General features: G+C 36.0%; 1 protein-coding gene across 9 annotated transcripts in view; it reads left to right on the plus strand.

The window, feature by feature from the left end:
- The window catches only part of GALNTL6 (polypeptide N-acetylgalactosaminyltransferase like 6), a 935,384-nt gene that overhangs the window by 513,400 nt on the left and 405,086 nt on the right, over positions 1–16,898 (plus strand). The gene's annotated exons all lie outside the window — the stretch shown is intronic.

Raw genomic sequence — 16,898 nt, forward strand, 5'->3', positions numbered from 1 at the left:
ATGTGGGGCAATACTCTGTCTGTTCATTTTTACTTATAATCAGGCTTTTGGCAGCTTCCAGATGTATTCCCTGTCTTACAATTTTCAGATTAAGTTTCTGATTTGATTTTTCTTCTTGGGTACTAAAATGTTGATCTGGGCCTCATTAATTATTGTGTTTAAAGTTACTGAGCATCTCTCTTTCTCTGTCTGCCTCTTCTCTCCCCCACCCGGCACACACCACACCACCTGAAAACTGAGTTATAGGCCCTGAAAAACAGACAGAACAAACACTCCACTCCCCACAAATATCACAGTGAATTTAGTAATAGAACAGACAACAGCACTGTATAATTCAGAATTAATTATTCTGCATTTCTGGCTAAATTAGTTATTTAAAAATGGGTGACACCATTCCTAGAACTGGTACAATTTATATGCTGTGAATAAATTATTCAACTGATTATCATATTTTTCTGTTGACTATCATTGTGAATGGATACCAATTTCTGCAAATGGATTAATTTTTTGTGAAACAGTTTGAATGAACAATTTTCATCCTTCTTCCTGGACATGTTCACTCTGGCTATTTGCTGGTTGGTAACTGAGGTGTGTAATTTGTCACCTAAGTCACATGGTATTGTTTCTGTTCCCTGATGGCATGAATGAAAATTTTAAAATTGAATAATAAACTAAGTATAGCAACTAATGCTAAATTTCTTGAGTAAATAATCGCTTAGATTAAAAATTTGTTCTTAGTATACTTTCTAGACCCATCTATACCTTCTTAACTGTGACTATACCTTCTTAACTGTGATAATCCTGCTATTCTAGTCCTGTGTATACATTGCCACTAATACTAAATACCATGAGGTTATTTTTATGTGTTTACTCAGCACCAACAAAGAAAGTGATAGGCACTTTACAGAAAGGTGAAAAGATTCCTGCCCCAGAGATACTACAATCTACCTCAAATTCGCATATACCTACTATTACTGTAATATCTGAGCACCTCACAATTTGTAATGTATTTTTCCTCAGAACATCCCTGAGAAGTAAGGTACCGGGGCATAGAAAGACTAACTGACTTTCCCATGGTCACACAGGAAGTCTGTGGCAGAGCAGAGACCTGACCACAGGTTTCCAGAGTTTGACTAGCCCTTGCCACGGGATCATCCTTCCTCTCCAATAGTCAAACTAGATGAAGTACAGATTCGGAAAGGATAGGATGTGAGGGAAAGCACCAATATGCAAAGAAGCAAATGGTGATGTTTAGAATGCACCTTGGTCTACATTTGTAAAATATACAGGAAAGATGTAGACAAACTGGAGAGAGTTCAGAGGAGAGCAACAAAAAATGATAAAAGGTTTAAAAAATATTACAGTGGGCATATTTAGTCTTGAGAAAAGGAAATTTAGGGGAGATCTGATATGTCTCCAAATAAAAGCTCTTGTTCACTTCGTTTGGCAGTGCATGTACATATAAGAAGATTGAATTTTCTATAAAGTGCAGAAACTTTCAGAAATGTCTCTCAATTTATTGTTCAAACCTTTTGCAGGCTGTTACTTAAACTTGTGTGTTTCATCACTAACCTACTACAAAATCTAAAGGTGGGGGGAGGTAGGTAATGTGTAGTAAATGCATGCCTCTAAGATTTTACATTTAACAGGGACAAAAGGTTTGTTCTGTCAAATTAATTTGGTAACCCTGACAATCTGAGACATTTTAAAGAACTTAAAAAGCTACAGTGACCTTGCTTTCTGAAGGCAATTTCTGATTCCATTAGGGCTTTGTTATGTCCTGATCCTGTCAAAAAAAAAAGAAAAAACAGGATTTTTTTTATATCTTAGTGTGAAAAAAGCTGTAATTCATCTACATTCATTTAATCTTGTTGTATGCCTGTGGAGAGCATTGCAATAGATAATTGGACAGCATTTGTTTTTGATGACTCTTCCCTAGCTAATAGACAGTTCCACCATATTTCTTTCTTTGCATAAATGAAGGTCATGTTGCCATCACTATCTCTTTTCTTTGGCATCTATATGTGTTTATGCAGATAGATTGTATTTTGTGCAGACAAAGACCAAAAAAGTACTTATGCATGTTTATTTACTGCTATGTGCTCCTTAGATGTACCATAAGAGACACTAACAATGTATGAAGTTGTCCTATTTACAAATCATCCCATATATTATCCAATATTATCATCTTGATAGGATTCAGGAGGAGAGAAATATTTTATGGCATTCAGGATTTTAAGAAATTATTTTGGTCTACTTTTTTTTTCAAACTATGCCCAAGTATCTTCCTGCTGCAGATGGGCAATTTAGGAAGTTTATAAATATGTGCATGCTTTAGCAATCTGTCAGACACAGTTTGTCCGGTTTTTAAAATGTTGCTGATTTGTGCAAAAAAATATGAGTAACTTGCTGCTAGAAATTGTACATGATTTATTTTAATAGGACTGGGTTAAATCAGAATTCCAAACCTGTGTGCAGGTCCAGACATAGTGGAAAGGCTATGGAGAAGAAGGAAGAGCAAGCATGGAGGAATAGAAGTGGGCCAGATTGTGGCTAGTGCACGCTGTGGGCCTTTTGAGACAAAACACCTTATAGTTGGAAGGAAAAAAAAATCCTTTATCTTTTAAATAATGGCATATTCCTGCTGGTATTCTGGCTAATGCATATTGGGGCTGAATATTTTGTCCCACAGAAAAAAAAAATTCTGAATTTTCCTGAGGATACAGGCTGTGCACTTGAGCTGTACTATTTTGTCTCACAGTAAAGGGTGACTTTCATTCAACAGCAACTACAAAAAAAGAAAAGTGCCAAATTCAGTATTCAAGAACTTAACTTTAAAGAAAAGGATTGTGATCTGCAACCAAGGTGGTGTAGAACAGAATGTGTCTATCTCCAAAAATACATTTCACCCTTAATGAAAACCTGTGGATATATCATTTAAAACCTTGGGGGTTGGGGGGGAAATCGAGCCAGCATTACATCATTTGGCACAGGTAACCTGAAAATGCATAGCCACCTAACAGAAATAAAATCCTGCCTCATGCAGGATGCAAACTGAGAGTATTCTATCTAGTGTAGCAAACTCCCACATTTCAATATCTGTGATCCCTAGGGCTTTTTTTATTGCAAGGTCAGATCAGAGATGACACAATATGAATTGCTAATTATGTCCACAACATCTGCTTCTAATATGTACATTCTTTAAGGTGATGTTAATTCCTCGTAGCCTGCGGTTATATCCATTTTCAAAACATCAAAGCTTTAATAGTCAGGATTTTTGAAGGATGATTTAATTATACTTACTGGTAATTATATTCCTGTGCACTTTTCCATGTCATTTTTTTAGCTTTGAAAAGAGTAAACCAACAACCTGTAATGTTAACTATGGGCCAAAATGTGCATTATTTACCTGGGGCCAAATCATCTTGTGTGTGGGGGGGGAAACAAAACAAAAACAAAACAAAAAACCAAGGGACTAATGAATCCTGAAATTGAAACTTGTGGCGTTCCCAGCTAATCCTCTCATTGAGAGACGGAGAGTCATTTTCACCTCAGCTGACAGAAGATTGTGACTCTGTTTGCTCCTGGGACTACCATCCCATGGAGCTACTGATAGAGATGCAGGCGTTGACTGGTCCTCCCAGTGTCCACTACTCTCTTGATCTTCCAGATACAACCTTTGGCCCTCCCAGAAACACCAGTGTCCATTCAATCTAATAGGTCCCTTAGGATCCAGGCTATCATGGAAACCACTGACTGTGGCAACAAACAAACCTCCTCTTCTATGGCAAATTTTCAAGGGTTTAGAAAGGGATAGGGCCAGGGAGTGAGTGGTCATTCATTGGCCATACTGTTTCTAGACAAGAACATCTCATTTCGCAACCTACCCCACCAGGTCTCTGAACTGCTGTAGGGAAGAAGAAAAACCTCTCCCTGGCCCAGCCAATCTGGCAGTAAGGGAAAAATTCCCTTCCACTTCTAAAAATCCATAGTGCAATGCTCATAGCAGACTAAAAAAACTGGATCCTACGCTAATCACAGGGTGAGAGCTCAGTATAGAAACATAACTTTTGATTTGTGTATATCCTATAGAAACTTTTTTCTGCTTTAATTAGCCTTGTTTTAATAAACAAAATCTGTCTGTAACCATTTCTGTAATAATTTTGATTAAAAAATTTAAAAAATAAAAGGACTAGTTTTTTGTAAAATATTTGACAGTATGAACAATTGTTCACAAATTTTATTTTTGATATGGTCATTTTAAATTTTTTTTTAAAAAAAAGTTAATCCATTTCTGAAAGAATTGGTGCTTTATAGCATACTTCAGTTAATACTTTTGATCTGTTTAAATAAAATTTTTGAAAAAAATCTATTTAAAACTTTTAAATATATTTAATTACAATCTGTGCAGTATCCATTCCAATCAGTGAGTGTGAGAGAGAGACAGGGATTGAAAAGGAGCAAGAAAGTGAAGTAGTCATGTAATGAAAATTAGTATTCTTTAATCTTTACAGAATAATTCAGAACTGATTTCAGTCCTTTTATTGACTGTTATTCCTTTAAAAAAATATTTCATGCCTACATCAATAAAGAAAGCAAAGATAGTGCATGCAAACAAACAAACCATATTTGAATGCTTAAAACAATTGACTTATCCGTATGCAGTTGGAAACTATAATTGATGCACTCATTTTTTCCATAACCCTTTCCATCTTGTTTTTTGCATTGGTAGTTGCATCATTATTGTAAGTGGCTATCATCGGTTGTCTGTGATTATTGTCTAATATGCTGCAATGTATAGGTTGTTGAGAGTGCTATTTAAATATATATTATTTGAATGGATGGAATTCTCCCAAGATTTTTGAAATCTCATTCCCTATTTTCTTCTTGAACTTCTTCCTTGGGCAATCCACTGAAGAAAGACTGGATACTGTTTCATCTCAAACCTATCAGTGCCAATCAGTAGTGTTTACTGTTCTGAGTTAGCATAATGGGGCCCATTCTTTATTGGTCCTTGTGTTAAAATAATTACCATGAATAATGAAAATAATCAATAAATAAGATTCCTCGAAAGCAAATGGCACCTTTTTCTCTTGGACTGAATGCACTACTTCTGCTGAATTTCTAGTCCGTGTCAGCCTAGTTGAGGTTAGGATCTGAACTCATGCTGCAAGAAAACTGGACTGGTTTCTCCTTCTCCTGCCACCACCTATACTATTCTTAGACTACTGTTCTCTCTTATTTAGTTGTACCTTGCCTCCTTCCTACGGTGGACAACTTCTCTTCATGTAATTGTCACGCTTTTTGTTATTCAAGCTATATTAAGAAGGGGCAATTATCATTCTCATGTAAAAAAATGTGATTTAACCATAGATGACCACAAAATAGTGTTTTATAAAATGGAATCCAACAAAGTCAAAATTTGGGCTTTGTTTGTTACCTAAAACTAGAACATCTGTGGAAGAGGTTATATCTCACAATTTAAAACCCTTTCAAGTGGGGAATATATACTTCAATAAACAAAGCAACATGCTGTATGTAAATAGTCAATAATAAACTGTTTTTGTCCACTGTGGTTTCACACTTCCATTTCCTCACTTTAACACAGAAAATGACTTGTATTCCAGTCTGCTGTAATGGTTTTTATTTTCTCTATTTGAATACTTTTAGAATTCATGCAAAGCTCATTAGAAGGAATGTGCTTGTCCTGGTAATAAAACAATTATGTTGATGGAAAAATCTATGATGAAATGGCTTGCAACTCATGTAGGATATCTAATTAATTTTGCACACACTGCATTGAGTTTTAGCAACCTGCTTGTGGGAAGAAACTCAATCTGATAATGCTTAAATAGCACTACAAAAAAATCAGTATACTCTATTATGAACTCTGAAAATAACAAATTGGGAGAAAAGAGTTTAATATCACTATTCTTTTCCTTTATGATGATGATTTTTACTGTAATAGCCTGTTAAGGAGGCCCGCAGGATAGAGCCTCTGTGCTTTGTAACATCAACTGTGCACTGTTTTTGTGATGGGAGAATATTAAACTATAGAACACTAGTTTTTTATTGCATATATTCTTGCTCACAATGATTTGCATCATAAGTTACTGGTTTTCATATTATTGTACTTGTACCAGTCTATATGAAATAACTTTCTCTTACCTCTTTTTTTTTTTTTAAACTACCAATCTATTTGTTGTGTTGGCCTTCTGCACATGGCTGTGTTTCACCTTTTGTGAACAGGCAAAATGTTTCTTTAGTAGAAAAATGTGAGGCTTTTTTGTGTATTTGTCACTCTAGAACATTGGAGTGTCAGGTATCTGTCTGGTAGCTGGATGTCAAGAAATATGTTGATCTTCTATGAACGTTTTGCTTGCATGTTTCCACAGCACAGTGCTGCTCACTGCCAGTGCCCATATAGTAGGACAGTGGACGCAGATTTTCTAGCTGCCATTATGTAACTATATGATGTGGCTGTGATTTCGCTTTGCTACGCTTTGAGCAGCTCAGCATGTCCCTTCAGTGTGGAGGTGCACTGGTTCTTCTTTTGGTGTGTGGAGTATAAAAAGGCTTGGAAGTATGAGTTTTATTGGTATTGTCATTAAATGTTAATTTTACAAAACACATACACACAGACCGACTATATATGTATACAGACACACACACACATACTGCTTGAGAACTCGGAGCTTGATTTACGGATATTTACTTTGTATATTTTGACAAGTCATGCTGAAAATATGTATTTTAACAGTTATAAAGCTTTAATCTTTTGAAAATCAATTGTTACTATCATTAAATAATTTTCATAATTTCCCCCATAATTTCCTGCAACACTGGAAATTTAAATGCTTAAAAATAAACTTTGACTTTGTGTCAAATTAAATTTAGAAAATTGAATTCTGCAAGCTGAAGTATAAAACTTTTGGGAGAGTAACCCTTGTTTGTACAGCTCCTAGTATAATAGGATTCCAAACCTGATCGGACTCTCTTGACATTAGCATAATATAAATAATAAATCTATTAAATTAAATATTTACCAACAGAAAATAATGTCAGATAATCCTCTACTTCAGAAGATCATAAACAAGCGTTAGTTTGTCCATAAACCAAGTAGACAGTTTCACCATTACTCTCAATGACTACAGCATTGACTTCTCTCAATTCAAGACATCCAACTGAAGAAATATTTTAACCATACTGTGGGGAAAAAAACATTCTGCAATACTTACTGAATCAATATGAGACGATATTGTTGCAACTTGGGCGGGTCAGAATTAAGGTTCTGATTGTTGTGTGCATGTAACTTGTTGCAGAAATGCTCTTAATTTCCTGGGTTTCTAATATTTCCTCTTTATTTAATTGTTGTCTTTTGGATTTTTTAACTTTAACATTCTCGGTAATAGACCGATATGTGCCTTCAAACTTAACTTAGCTGTACTACAGTTCTTTTTGTTTGGAAAGTGGTTTATTCATTTTTTGGTTTGGTGTTGTGAAAAATGTGAAAAAAGCTAAACATCATCATCTTGTTTTTGAAAGGACAAATGAACCTAACTTTTCCAAATGGCTGTGGCTCTCCTACACTATTCCGTTTTGCTGTCTTCAATTTAGTTACAGAAATGCACTGCATGAAGGATTACACTGATGAATCTGTGGGCTGTGAACTTGCTTCCTCAGAACTTGAGTGTGGGTGCCACTGCTGAAAACTGCTGAGGAAAGCACTTTGTTTTGTTTTAAACAGAGCTGTGCTGCTTCAAGACCAAGGTCAGCTCCTGGTTACAGTCTTTAACAGCTGTTTCACTGTTTCTCTTGAAAGTGACTGTCTGTAGACTGCCATGCAAAGTAGCCCAAATACAGTCAACTTTTCTTAATATTGTAAGTGTTTAAATATGCAGATGGAATGAATTAGCTAAACTAATAATAATGACCTGTAAATCTGATTTTTCTGCTATGTAAGAGTTGGAGAGTACAGATGCTAATTAAAAGACTTAGATTAAGCCATGGTAAATCAAAGAGAGGCAAAACGGCTCCTTTCTGTTTCTCTGATGAGGAAGCATTGGGACTATAAAAAACATTTTTTGCTGTTTTTCATGGCTTCAGGGAACTAGTAGTTGTCAAGGAGAATTGAAATAGAGCGATTGATGTGATAAGGTAAAAAGTAGGTGATGTAATCTTCCTCCCAGAAGTTTCTTAGTACATAGGTTGTTTTGCAAGGGAAGGCTTAAAGTAGATTGATTATACATGAGGTAGAATAAAATAGAAGAATTAACCAAGATAATACAGTATTCATCAAGACTGTTTCCTTTACAAACAGAGCCAAAAATCTATATAAGTGATGATAATGAAAACCAAACAACCTTAGGGTAGAGCATAATTGAGAGATTTATTGTAGGAAACAACAACAAGTAAACCATCTTTATATTCATTGTGTAGCATAAAGAATTCATTTCTTGCAACAGGAACAATTATTTTCTAACTGGATATGGAGCCATGTTATTGCTTGTCAGTTGCATATACTGTCAGGTCAACCAAAATGACAGCAGATTTGATGTCTCCTGCAGAGCAGATCTTCAAAAAGCCCTGAATTAGTGTTTCACTAACTTCCAGCAAAACTATGTATCGTGTCTCTGAATACCATGTAATATGTTTTATATGTTTGACTTATGATTCAAATATGAGCGAAGTAACATGAATTGTAATGGATATACAAAGTTATCGTAATAGAGAGGCAGAATTAAAGTTGTACATTTCCTGACTTTTGACTGCTAGGCAGAGGCAACCTTAATCTTCTATTAGTATAATTTACTTCCGTTTTAAAGGGAAAAAAATAACCTTTGGATATGATGTTCCATTTTTTTTGCGTCTGTCCACTGGCTCCCTTTTTTCTACCCTATCAAACATAAGCTACTTGTCTTCGCTTTCGTGGTCATTCCAGACCTATCCCCACCCTACCTATTATCTTTCATTCTGTATAGAAAGGTCAGCTCCCATTTCTGATCAACCCATGATGTCAGCCTCCATTGCCCATTTGTTAGACTTTCAAATGAACACGTTTGTGCTTTCTCGTATGCTGCCCCTCTAATTTGGGAGCAGCTCTTTGTGAACATCTGACTCCTTATCTTCCTTCAGATCTCTTCTTAAAATTCTCCTCTGCCCTGAAGGCAACAAAAAAGCTACTGGGGTGCTACAGCCATCCTATCATGCTGACTTTTTTGTTTGTTTTGTTTGTTTTTTGTACTCATTTTCAGTCTGTCTGTATCCATCTGTTGTCTCTTACCTTATATTATAAGCAGTTCTGGGAGGGGGCTATCTTTTTCTTCTGTGTTTGATAAATGTTGAGTAGTACTTTAGTCCATAGGTATTGCCATTTACAACAATGGAATGGAATATGTGGAACAGTGGAATAAGGTGTTACTCAGAATGCCCAAAAAGGGGACAGCATTGGACCCTATGTGGAACTATTTGCCTAGACATCACTGGAACATGGAATCCCACGCAGTTTTTGTGATCTGAAGGAGGGAGCCCTCTCCTACATATCTCAGGAAGCTCAAACAAGAGAGCCTGTCTTCACTGAAGTTTAGGATAGGTGGATTTGATTTAAATCACTAGCCAGGAAGACTCAATTTAATCATGGTTTTCTATATAAAAGTGCATTCTTGTTGGTTGTTATAACCTCTTCACAACTCAGAGATAGATGTAGGTTTCATTTTTAGAAGGTACTCACTATACATTTTTAAACAGTGATTTATTCTGAAAACTTTTCAGATTAGTTTTATAGCTATATCAGAAAATGAATGATTGGTTATTTCATTGACCAAAGGTAATTGAAGTAGATATTTATGAAGTCACTGGGAGGTGAACTATCTCCAATTCAAAAGGTTAATCATTAATATTTGGAGAATTTTCTTGCCATGCTGTATTAGGAGGAGAACATCACCAGAAGGAAATTTAAATTGTTTTATTTAACTGAAACAAAAACGTTAAGTATTCTGGATTTTTTTTCTTCAACAGCGAACATTATAATATTTTATCAAAACAAGCATATGTCCCTCACTTCTCACATTTATCTCCAGACTTCTCCTCCTTCTCCAGATCTATTCCGCCCCCAACAATCTTCTATTCATTGAACTTTTTGAAACTTTGCACTTTTAGAGAGAGGTAAGGGATTGACTCTGTGTACACAAATTTGCAGAGGGAAAGTAGAGTTGAGGTCTGTTATTGCTCACCTTTATATATTAAAAAGAAAAGGAGTACTTGTGGCACCTTAGAGACTAACAAATTTATTTGAGCATAAGCTTTCGTGAGCTACAGCTCACTTCATCGGACTCATACAGTGGGGAGATTTATATACACAGAGAACATGAAACAATGGGTGTTACAATACAGGCTGTAACAAAAGTGATCAGGAAAGGCGAACTATTACCAGCAGGAGAGCGGGGGGGCGGGGGAGAGGGGAGACCTTTTTGTAGTGATAATCAAGGGCCATTTCCAGCAGTTGACAAGAACAGACTAACATGGCTGCTACTCTGAAACCTGTCTTTATATATTACTGTATTTATTTATTTAAAAACATTTTTGCTGTTAACAAGCATGTTACCTCTGAAGACACAAATCCACGGTTTGAGAACTGCAAAACTAAGCATCTCTGATGGTATCTTCTAGACTGAGCACTGAGTCCCACTGGGTAGATAGAAAGATTAACCTAAATAATCTATACAGAAGCCCCTGGAACCCTATAAAATTGGGTCCCTAATCTGTGAACTATTGGAACTCATATACAAAACTCTTCTTAAACATTACATGAATATATTGTCTCATACTATAGAATTAAAATTTATAATCCCTATTCCATGATGAGAGATCTTTGTTTTAATTAAGATACATCATAGCTCAATCTTTAGATAGGTCTTTTTTTCCTCAAAAAGCATTTTATCAAAAAAATCCTATTTAAATAAAAAAAAAATCTGATTTAAAAAAAAATCATTGATTTTTATCCACCCTGATTGAAGAGTAGTGTATCTTACTTTTTGAGATGAGCAGTGATGGATGCTTTAAAAAATTGTACTTTCTGCATGCGCAGTACAACCATTATGATTTGTAGTGCTTTTAGCAACAATCTTAGTGAACGTAAGTTGCATATGGGTAGCTATCCTGTGTGCTACAGAAAGCTTAAAAGAAAAAGAAAAAGGTAGAGAAAGATGAAATGCACTGAGCTTTTGGCAAACACTTCAGAATTTCTCATCAGGCACTCTGCATTGTTACTACCACTTTGCAGCTCAGTTTCATGGCTTTAGGGAGCTCTCTTGAACTAGAGATTCTCCTGGGTGGTGATACATGGCCCCCACTCCAGATTTAAGCTTTAAGACAAGTTCTGTCTTTAATTTCTTCAGCATTATGGATTGCAAACTGCATGAGGTCTGTCTTTCCTTGCTATGGTATTTTATGGTATTTTGAGATTGTGCACTGAACATGTTTCACAGGTGTGTTTAATTAGATATTGCAACTGGGAGACCAACAATATCTTACCTAATGGAGCAGAATGAAATTAGCTCCCTAAAACTCCTATTTATTATAATAAACTGTCTCATTCCTGGGAGAATACCTGATTCATTTATTTGCCTGAAAATATTTCTAGCCAGCTGGAATTGTAACCTAGCAGATAAGATTATGCATTTGAGGAACTTTATGCTGAAGAGATACTGTTGTTGTTCTACAGTGATATTATAAAGACTCAAGAGAGCAGCTTATTGTTAACATAATATGAGCAGAACAGCAGAAGATACTTTGTGGAAAGCTCTCAGGTGGGCCCCAGGATTAACATATGTTTATGCTTCTTTTATATTTTAAACTTTTGCAGTGTTCCCACGGCTCTCTAATCAGATCTCTTGCCCTACCAGTAGATTACAGTACAGCAATTGAAAATATTCTGTTTGTGATGTCTCAAAGCACATGTTAATGACTCCATCATTTGAACAGTGTAAAAATATATATATTGGCTGTGGGAGACCATGAAAACAAGATTTGTGAGAAGTGCTTGTACCCTAGTGGCCCTGTGTAAACAGTGAATAATAAGCAAAGTTTATATTGATTTGAACAAGGTGTGGGAAAATGTTTTTTCCTCATTTCCTATTAAAGTATGTTATACCGATCAGATGCCCCCTATCCCCCGCATCATGGGAATATGACTATTACTAGAATGACTGTATAATTCTCAGTTACTGCTGCTACTTTTTGTTTTACTGGCCACTGTTGGATTTGTTTCTGTTAAATTCAATTGAGTTCTGTAGCTGAGTCCTGTTGTAGCCATTTTGCTTCCTGAGGTACAATTTTCAAAATGCCTAAGTGATTTAGGAGACAAAGGCATGTTTACACGTAGATTGTGTACCCTTATAACTCTTTCAGTTGGGGATGTGCTATTTTTGCTGATAGAGTTATACTGGTACAACCACCAGCATGGACACAATTGTAGCCGTATAAAGTTGCCTTATACTGGTATACATGTCCCTCTTCTATATGAGAACGAGATATGCCAGCATAAGCACTTTAATATCAGTATAATTGTGTCCATATTAGGAAGATCTTACCTATTGGTATTGCTATGGTTAAAGGGATACAACTTTTGTGTATAGAAAAGGCCTAAGTCATTTCTGAAAATTGGATTTTAAGAGCTTAAGTCACTTCAATGCTTCTGAAAATTTTACTCCAGGTCTCAGAACTGCAATAATTCTGATGTAAATTAAGGTCCAGATTGCATTTATTTATTTATTTATTTATTTATTTGCATGCACATGTCCATAACTGTTAAGAAAACCATTCAATGGGACATAAGCACATGTTTAAATGCTTTGTTGAATCAGAGCCAAAATATCGTAAAAGACAGTTTATTGATGCCCATAACGTAAGAAAATGTGTGTAAAATACCCACATATTTTCAGAATATTGATGAAATTATACAAGTGCTTTAATTAATGGCTAAGTACCTTTAATTAATGACTAAGTACTAGTCTGACATGTTCGTTTTATCTGCAGCATTTTTATTCCATATTTTAATGTAATGTGTCGATTTATTTTTCTCAATAAATGTACTTCTGTATTTTTCTCTATTGTTTAGTAACAAAGGAACTAACAACTGAGAGTTATAAATGTTGTTTTCTTTACAATTTTTGAAAGAATGTATTGTATAATTTATCTATCTTTGAGCTGTTTTTTCCATACTGAAGGCCTTTCTGTTTTGACATTTATTACTGTGTTATTCATAACATTTTTAGAGCACAGAGGTAATGAAAATTTAGTCTCAATGTAAACATGAAAAAGATCTTAATTTTTCACAATATTCAGTAAGCATTAGTAAACAAGGCAAAAAATTTACTTTTTCTTACTATTTTTACACAATGTAGAATACCATACACTGGGTAAATGTCTTGATTTTGATTTGCAAGGCAAAAATTCAAACCATTTGAAAGCACTAAATGAGTAGTTTGATATGCTTGCAGTTAACCATTTTGCCATTGCAAATGACTACTTGCAGATTAAAATAAGGGCTTCTCAATTTTTTTGAAAACTTGATTCTTATATTTATTTGGGGATTTTAAAAGTTATTTATTAATTTTAATAGTTTGCAGCATGACTACAGACAGTTGACTATTCAAATTGTGCATATTAGTTTCTATCTGGTAATCTAGAGAATTGAATGTTAAAATGTTGGATGCATGATAAACACTGAATTAAGAACGCATCTGTCATATTATGCTAGTACATTACATCAATGTAATCCACAGCTAATCTGAAGTGAGCACAAGGCAAAATTTACCAAACTTCGTAGAGGTAATTTCACATACCAGCTGGTACATATGTCCCAGACTACTTGCAATTAAGTGAAACATGCAAAGAGAAAAATAGGCTTTTGATTAAATCTATAAGGCAATTCTTGGTTTGGGTGTAGTTTTCAGGCCTCTTTTGCATTTGGTTTGGGATAATTTGGCATACAATAATCTAAAATGTATATCTTATGTCCAGAGTTCTGTTTTGGTTTTAATGACAGCATGCAATCAACTATAGCAAGTAGATGCAAGAATTGCTTAGTTCATTACATGTATCAATTATTAGGAACGAAATATTTCCCGAATGCTAAAACGATCTAACCAAATGTTCCTCTTGAGCTGTGAGCCCAAATGTGCTTATCCGGAATCAGTGTACATTTCAATACTGGCAATAGACTGTTCATTTTTAAACTATTACATGGAACAATTAGAAATAGTGACTGCCAGTAAGAGATTAACCTATTTGTACAACTAATAAAATACATAGTTAAAATATTAATTTGTGGAAAATATGAAGGCCAAATAAATGTTAGTCATGTGAAATGCATTATTTTGAAACTTTAAGTGCAAAGTTTCTAGAGCCGAGTAATACATTGCCTAATATAGTGCCAGTTATAAGGATACATTTCAGAGTAGCAGCCGTGTTGGTTAGTATCTGCAAAAAGAAATGGAGTACTTGTGGCACCTTAGAGACTAACAAATTTATTTGAACATAAGCTTTCGTGAGCTACAGCTCACTTCATCGATGAAGTGAGCTTCATGCATCCGATGAAGTGAGCTGTAGCTCACGAAAGCTTATGCTCAAATAAATTTGTTAGTCTCTAAGGTGCCACAAGTACTCCTTTTCTTTTTATGAGGATACAGTTGTTTTTCAAACAGGCTTCTCAGGTAGTTTTAACTTCATGCCTTCCATTGCACTCAAGGTGTTTGAATGTGTTCGGGCAACAGAAATCCTGCACAAAGTACACCTGTGGCCTTCTCTGGAGCCCAGTTCTGCAGTGACTTTCTGTGTGCAGGATCACAGTAGGGCTATAGGAAAGAACAGTGGGGATCCAGCCACTCAGATCTGCTATCCGTGTTTCCTGCGGAGCAAGGATGCAGAGGAGATGCAGCTGCTGTGTAGCCTCTGCCAAAGGAAGGACTCCTTCCCTGGTCTATTTCCACTCACCCACACCCACATACTTACTCTTGCTTGACTCAGGGTTGAATGGAAGGATTTTGCAAAAATTACCTAGAATATTCTGCAGCAGATTAAGACATTTAATACTGCACAGTCAAATAGACTATACTGATACTGCTATCCCTTACCTTGAGTTTTCTAGAATTGACTTTTTCACACTTCATTTAGCATTACACAAACATCATATTCTATTTTTCTTCTGAGCAATGAGCGGTTTCTAATATAAACAAAGCTTTTGTAACTCCTAGGCTTTGTTTTGTTGGAGAAGAGAAAGCAGATAGATTGCTGTGTGTTTATGCATCCCATTTCCAAGTATTGTTGTGCACAATTCTGCACGGCCCTCAGTCCCTGCTAAACTCTTTTCCTCTTTTCTTCCCAACCCATCACCATATCCTCCTTTTTCTTTCTTGACTTTGAAAGATGACTTGGTCCAGGGCTGTCTTGAGGCGATGGACTACAACATTTTTCACCAGCTGACACAAATTGATCCCTTGGTGTCAATAAATAATTTGGGTAGTTTCAGCACTTCTAATTGGTGCTTTTACAGCTCTCTCACCAGCCTGGCAGATGTGATTTAAACTGACTATAAGACATGACTGAAAAAAGAAAAGGGACAAAAAGGAATGATAACAAATTCATGACAATATCCTTGCTTAAATTTCAGTCAAGAAGACTGTGGTTACTTCAGACATCTATTTTAACATTTAAAACACTTGTTTGAAAAGCAATAAATTATATTTTAATGTATATAAAAGATAGCTTTTAAAATATAATGTATAAAATATATATTTTTTAAAATAGAATTTACTGCTATTCAAACAAATGATTAAAACACTGGAGACAGGTTGAAAGAAATATATTATAAAATATGCATTGTATATCTGGAGTATACCTGCTCTTTAGATTAAATGTGAATTTGAATTTCTCTTTTAGATTGGCTCACACATCTTGGAACATGGTACTAGAAATATCACTAGTAAACAACCCATGTGCCTCAAGAGCTGAACCTTGATTCTTGCTCATCTGGTATTATGGTACTGTGTGGTCAGGAAAGGAAACTGAGACATGTTCCTTTTGCCACTGTGATGGGGTGTTTAAACCCTCCAATGGAAATGAAGGGGTTAAGGAGAGCAACTCTGGGTTCAGGTGACCCCAACTGAAGGGCGTGCCCCAGCTGGAGGTGGAGCTTAAAAAGGGAACCAGATAATTCAAAAAGGGCCTGACAGGGCAGAGACAGATCTCCTGAAGAAAGGTGCTGCAGAAGCCTTTCCCTGGGAGACTGAGCCTGCCTGCTGAACCCAGAGGGGCGAAAGGTTCAGTTACTCTTTTTCTTTGCTGTTTTGTGTCAAACTGTAAGACTTTGGTAGGAAAGTGGATGGTGGAAAGTGGCCCAAATAGGCAGCCTGAAGGCACTCCTGGGTGCTGGACATTGTTGCCTCTTACCGGGCCCTGGGCTAGAGCGTGGTGGAATGGTCTCCCTACCAACTACCGTTGTTACAAAAAGCATGAAAACCCTCACTTCCAGGCTCCCCCTTGGGGAAGCAAGGGAAGGGTAAAGACTTGAAAACTCTAGCTGGGACTGGACACATGCCGAGCTCAATAGACAAATGGTGAGGGCGTGGGATCCAATATCATCTTTGGACTCAGTTTTATCCCTCTCCAGGGTAACAAATTAGTGGCCTGCTGGAGGGTTATGTCAATACCCACCAAAAGGCAGACTGCCACAAGTGTGAATGGCCAGTGAGAGACATTGGCTGACATTGGAGGCAAGGCCTGGTGCTCTATCTACTAGGCATTCCCATCAATGAGCTCTTTCATCCCAGAATCTCTGTGCTCCCCAAAAGTGAATATGTACTGTTATTACCACTTTATAGATTGTAAAAATGAAACAC

This window comes from Lepidochelys kempii, chromosome 4, assembly GCF_965140265.1.
Source record: "Lepidochelys kempii isolate rLepKem1 chromosome 4, rLepKem1.hap2, whole genome shotgun sequence".
Taxonomy (NCBI): Eukaryota; Metazoa; Chordata; order Testudines; family Cheloniidae; genus Lepidochelys; species Lepidochelys kempii.